The sequence below is a fragment of the Lethenteron reissneri genome, chromosome 57 (assembly GCF_015708825.2).
Source record: "Lethenteron reissneri isolate LAM-NWPU_2019-01 chromosome 57, ASM1570882v1, whole genome shotgun sequence".
NCBI lineage: Eukaryota > Metazoa > Chordata > Hyperoartia > Petromyzontiformes > Petromyzontidae > Lethenteron > Lethenteron reissneri.
Genome location: NC_083835.1, coordinates 6,221,414 through 6,227,217, shown reverse-complemented (window position 1 = coordinate 6,227,217; position 5,804 = coordinate 6,221,414). Strand labels below are relative to the sequence as shown.

Genomic DNA, 5,804 nt, shown 5'->3' with positions numbered 1-5,804 from the left:
GCACGTGCATCAACACGAGGGTGAATAAGCTCCCCGTGTAGCCTTTAACAGACTCGTTGAGGGGCATGGGGGGGGGGGTAGGCAAGTGCTGTTAGCGAGCAGCACCTATGAAGGCCGGCACGCAAAAAGAGAGGGGTGGGTGGGTGGCCAGCACCACGCCCGGCCGCCTTTGTCTCCCGCGGTGTCGATATTTACACACCGCACCAGGTACTCATTTGAGGCTGAGTCAACCTAAGGGAGGCCCGAGACCGGTTCAGATAATCGTCACTGGGTGTTGGCCGTGAGCGGGAATCGAACCCGGGTCGCCGGGTTCATAGCGCAGCGTAGCGCTAACCGCTGCACCACCGCTCTCCACACACACAATGACAAAGATCCCCCGTGTAGCCTTTAACGAACCAGTCGGGGCAAGTGCTGCTTGCGAGTAGCACCTATGAAGGCCGGCACGACACACGAGGGGGTGGGTGGCCAGCACCACGCCCGGCCGCCTTTGTCTCTCCCAGTGGTGATATTTACTACGCACCGTACCAGGTACTCATTTGAGGCTGAGTCGACCTAGGGGAGTCCCAGATGCTCTTGACGCGCTACGAAGCTACCGCTCCCCCGACCCTCCATACATCTGCCACTCACGCAAACAAAGGTAAAGACAAAGATACCCTGTAAAGCCTCAGCGGGCTGGTTGTGGCAAGTGCTGTTTGCGAGTACCACTCACACAGCACATACTCACTCCCTCCCCTTAGACTCTCCCTCAATGACTCCCTCTCCTCTCTCTCGCTATGAATCCACGGGAGGTGATGACAGGGGAATCAGCTGTGAGTGCGAAGGGACCGGTGGCTACGGCAGAGGTCGCAAACGGGTTTTGATTCCTTACCCGATACCCGGCCGCACCAGGTACCCGGCCGGGTATGGGTAGGGTACGGGCATCGGGTACCTGATTGCGACCTCTGGGATGAAGCCATGTTGCAGGCACGAGTGGGTTGATTCTAGGAACTTGAATTGTGAGAAGAGACAAGACGTTGGGAAATGAGTGACAAACGGTTACTCACCAGTGACTCACGGCCTACCCGTACCCGGCCGCACCAGGGTCGCAAACGGGTACCCGTACCCGGCCGGGTACGGGCAGCCGGGTATCGGGTAGGGTACGGGTATCGGGTACCCGGTTGCGACCTCTGGGCTACGGGAATGATCGAGAAGGGGGGCGTGGTCTCGTGTCGGTATAAAAGGGGGGGGGGGTGCGGGGGAGACTCGGGGCTGTTGCGGTGGGGGTCTCCGCCTGGTGTCAAGTGACCGTGCCTTCAATAAAGTGCCGTCTCAAGCAAAAGTGCGTCTAATTAGCTGGTCTTTCGGTAAAGTCACGTAGAGTACAAAAAATTAACCCGTAAAAACAAAGTTTTTCACTATAAATCCTTTATATGCGTGGCGGCTCGAGTACTCTCGTCCTCTGGCTTGAGATGGCTGCCACCTATGGGTCAGATGATTGCCTGCACCTTTAAGCAATTGGTAATTAAATATAATGTATTTTTTCCTAAAAAGTGTAAAATTTTGGAAAACATTTTCACGAAAATAAATTGTCACGCACAACGAGTCTGTGTGCAAAATGTCAGCTCGATTGGATCACGGGAAGTGGGTTAAAAAACAACCGAAAGATTTGCACGGTCGTAAGCGCACAAGCAAGCAAGCAAGCGAACTTAATATAAAGGATTTAAAAAATATTGGCCTTTGGAGGATACGGGCATCGATCCCGTTACCTCTCGCATGCTAAGCGAGCGCTCTACCATTTGAGCTAATCCCCCGCACACTACAGCAAGAGCTAACCATACCTCATATAACTAACAACATAATGCAATCGTGTTACCGACCGGTCAAAACGCAAACCATTTGTTTGCGATTGCAAAAATAAGAAAAAAACTTTTTCCTAAAAAGTGGAAAATTTTGGAAAAAAATGTTCACGAAAATAAATTGTCACGCACAACGAGTCTGTCTGCAAAATGTCAGCTCGATTGGATCACGGGAAGTGGGTTAAAAACGACCGAAAGATTTGCACGGTCGTAAGCAAGCAAGCAAGTGAACTTAGTATAAATGATTTAAAAAGTAATCGATCACCACGTGTCGATCGCAACACAGGCGACCGTCATCAGGTGGGACAACCTCGGCCTCGGCAGTATGGGGGGAAGTGATTTTAAATCATTTATATTAAGTTCACTTGCTTGCTTGCTTACGACCGTGCAAATCTTTCGGTCGTTTTTTAACCCACTTCCCGTGATCCAATCGAGCTGACATTTTGCACACAGACTCGTTGTGCGAGACAATTAATGTTCGTGAAAAACTTTGTTTTTACGGGTTATACTTATTTCGTGTTACTTTATTCGAACCTATCTACGTGAATTTCACCCAGACCCAAAGAACACGAATTCCTGCCGTCGTGAAAGCCTTTAAGTCAAGAAGTTTTTTCAAGTCGTCATTTACGTTGCCACGTCGTGCATCCAACAATGGGAGGGGTGGGCTGGGTGGAGAGGGGAGGGGTGGGAGGGGCTGGGTGGGGGGGGGAGGGGTGGGGAGGGGTGGGTGGGAGGGGGTGGAGGGGCTTGGGGAGGGAGGGTGGGGAGGGAGGGGGGGAGGGTGGGGAGGGGCTGGTGGGAGGGTGGGAGGGGGGGGGGGAGGGGTGGGGGGGGGTGGTGGGAGGGGCTGGGTGGGGAGGTGGGGGGGAGGGTGGGAGGGGTGAATCCAAGTCCCGGCTTCGCCCGGACTTGGATTCACCACGCCCGGCCGCCTTTGTCTCCCCAGTGGCGATGTTTTCACACCACACGACTTACTCGTTTGAGGCTGAGTCGACCTAGGGGAGGCCCAGGACCGGTTAAAATAATCGTCACCGGCGGTGGCCGTGAGCGGGCATCGAACTCGGGTCGCTGGGTTCGCAGCACACCAATTACTGGTTCGAGGCGGAGTCGACCTAGGGGAAGCCCAGGACCGGCTTCATAAGTTGTGCATGGTGTACAGTCTGGAAAGTACCCACATGGGAAATTTCAAGTTTATTGCATGTCGGGAAGTACGCTAAACATTTTGAACAGACACACATAATCACAACTTTGCCTTTTTTATATATATATATGTAGATTAATAATTATTATTACAAACGTTATTTTCTGTCGATTAAACTGAATCCAATGTTCATTTGTTATACAAGGGGTGGTGGGGGGTCTTGGGGATCAGGTACCGTGCAGCCAGTTACCCAGCTAGCTTCAGTGGCTACGACCGCACAGCAATCAGCCAGCAAACTCGAGGGCAAAGATTTATTTATTTTCATAATCGCATTAGAACAACAGACAACTACAATTATTAGCATCATATTTTCGACTTGGGCTTTTTTTATTCAAAAATTTTCGTCATTAAAAATTAAAGTTCCTATCTAAACTGATCGACTGTGAATTATGCAAAAAGACGAATTACCATCAATAAATAACACGCAAAGGTCCCCCGTGTAGCCTGCAACAGGCTGTAAGGGCAAGTGCCCTTAGCGAGTGGGACCTACGAAGGCCAAAACGGTACACGAGGGGGTGGGTGGCAAGCACCACGCCCGGCCGCCTTTGTCTCCCCAGTGGCGATATTTATTACACACCGCACCAGGTACTAATTTAAGGCTGAGTCGACCTAGGGGAGGCCAAGAACCGGTTCAGATACTCGTCACTGGTGTTGGCAGTTCAGCGGAATCGAACTCGGGTGGTCAGCTTTGTTGTGCAGCGTAGCGCTAACCGCTACACTACCGCTCCCCACACGCACACGCACACCCACGCACGCACACCCACACAGACACACGCACGCACACCCACACACACCACACACACGCACACCCACACACGCACACACACACGCACACACACACGCACACACCCACGCACGCACACCCACACACACGCCACGCACACACACGCGCACAAACACCCACACACACACACACACGCAGACACGCGCACCCACACTCACAGGCACACCCACCACGCACACACGCCCACCCACACGCGCACCCACGCACACACGCACACACACACACTCACACCCACACACGCAGACACGCGCCCCCACACACAGGCCACATCCACACACACAGGCACACACCCAACAAACACAGGCACACACACACACAGGCACACACACACAGGCACACCCCACACACGGCACACACACACGAACACACACAGGCACACTATCCCAGAAGTTAACAGCAGCAGGATAACGATATGATTGTTTGCATATATAACATCTGTTAATTGGGTCTGTTCAATAATTTACCTGTTTAATATTGAACCTAATTGTTATTTTGGTGATGCTTCTGGCTGCTACTGAGTTAGTAGTGGCGCACAAGTCGAGTCTAACAATGATAATCATAAATCAACACATTCCCGAGTCAGTAATAACAGCGTATGTGTTTGTGCGTGGTCTAAAATAAAGAAAATAAGCAAATCGTAGGCGACGTTTCCGGCAATGACCACGGTGGCTAGGAGATGTTAACTACCTCGCTTAGAATGCAGGAGGTCGTGGGTTTCATCCCGACTTTGACCGGTGCCTGCTGTATATTTGGAGTTTGCGTATCTCTCTCTCTCATCATCATCACCACGGTGGCTAGGAGATGTGAACTACCTCGCCTGGTGTGCAGGAGGTCGTAGGTTTCATCCCGACCTTGAATATTGGATAATTCGGCAAAGGCCGGAAACCCCATATGCGTCGCATTAACAAGCGTTTACATGCACAATGTTAAAGTGTGCATTGAGCACATATAATGCACCTTTTTATCATGCACCGCAATCCACCTTCACACGTACGGCGCGTTGACAACTGCGGAGAGAAACACAAGTATGATTAATTGTTTGAACAAAACTCGCCCACGCCCGCCACACCACGACCAAAATGGCAATGTCCACCAAAGGGAGCTCCAGAGAGCCCCTCTAAAGCAACAATTTCGGCTCGGTGCAGTTCCATCCACTTGCGTGAGCGTGTGTGTTTGTCTTGGTGCGTGCAACGCTGCGTATTGTTCGTGCGAATCGTTCACTGCAGTGTTCTCTGTTCATGTCAACGTGAATCCATTGGGGTCTCGATACCCGAGCCACGGCGGGACGTCTGTAGCGTCACGCCGGCGAGGCTTACGGCACCGCGTGCCGCGCGGACGGGCAGACCGCACCGGAGGACCAGCTCCGGCGAGCGCATCGCCGGCGGCGGCCGCGGTGGAGTAACCAGCAGCGGTGGTCTTTGTCCGGTACCCGCGGCGATGTAACGATGGACATCAGCGACAGGACGCCTCGCTGGCCAGCGTCGCGAGCGGTGGTCTTCGCAAGTGCCGGTACCCGCCGGCGATGTAAAGATGGACATCAGCGACGGACGCCTCGCTGGCCAGCGTCGCGAGCGGCGGTCTTCGCAAGTGCCGGTACCTGCCGGCGATGTAACGATGGACATCAGCGACGGGACGCCTCGCTGGCCAGCGTCGCGAGCGGCGGTCTTCGCAAGTGCCGGAGTGGTGGGCGGCAGTGGAGGTGGAGGAACGTGGGTCTGGTTGTGGCCGCATCCTGTCGCATCGTTGCGCGCACGGTATTTCCCTCGGGCTGCATCAGCAGCGGAGGTCGGATCCATTGGCCATCATCATGAGCGCCGGTCTTTGCAGGTGCTGGAGGCGTGGGCAGGAGTGCAGGCTGGGGGACGTGGGCCCGGTTGTGACCGCGTCTGCTCGCAGCGTTGCGTGCACGTCTCTTCCTCTGGGCTGCAGCCGCCCGACGATTAGGGCCGAGGGCTCGTCTGTGACCTCTGACCCTGCCCACAAT

General features: G+C 53.7%; 1 non-coding gene across 1 annotated transcript; it reads right to left on the bottom strand.

Annotated features, from left to right (window-relative positions):
- Positions 1-1,717: 1,717 nt before the first annotated feature.
- On the bottom strand, positions 1,718-1,790 carry TRNAA-AGC (transfer RNA alanine (anticodon AGC)). Its single transcript has one exon. It is a non-coding gene; the product is annotated as a tRNA-Ala (tRNA).
- Positions 1,791-5,804: the final 4,014 nt, after the last annotated feature.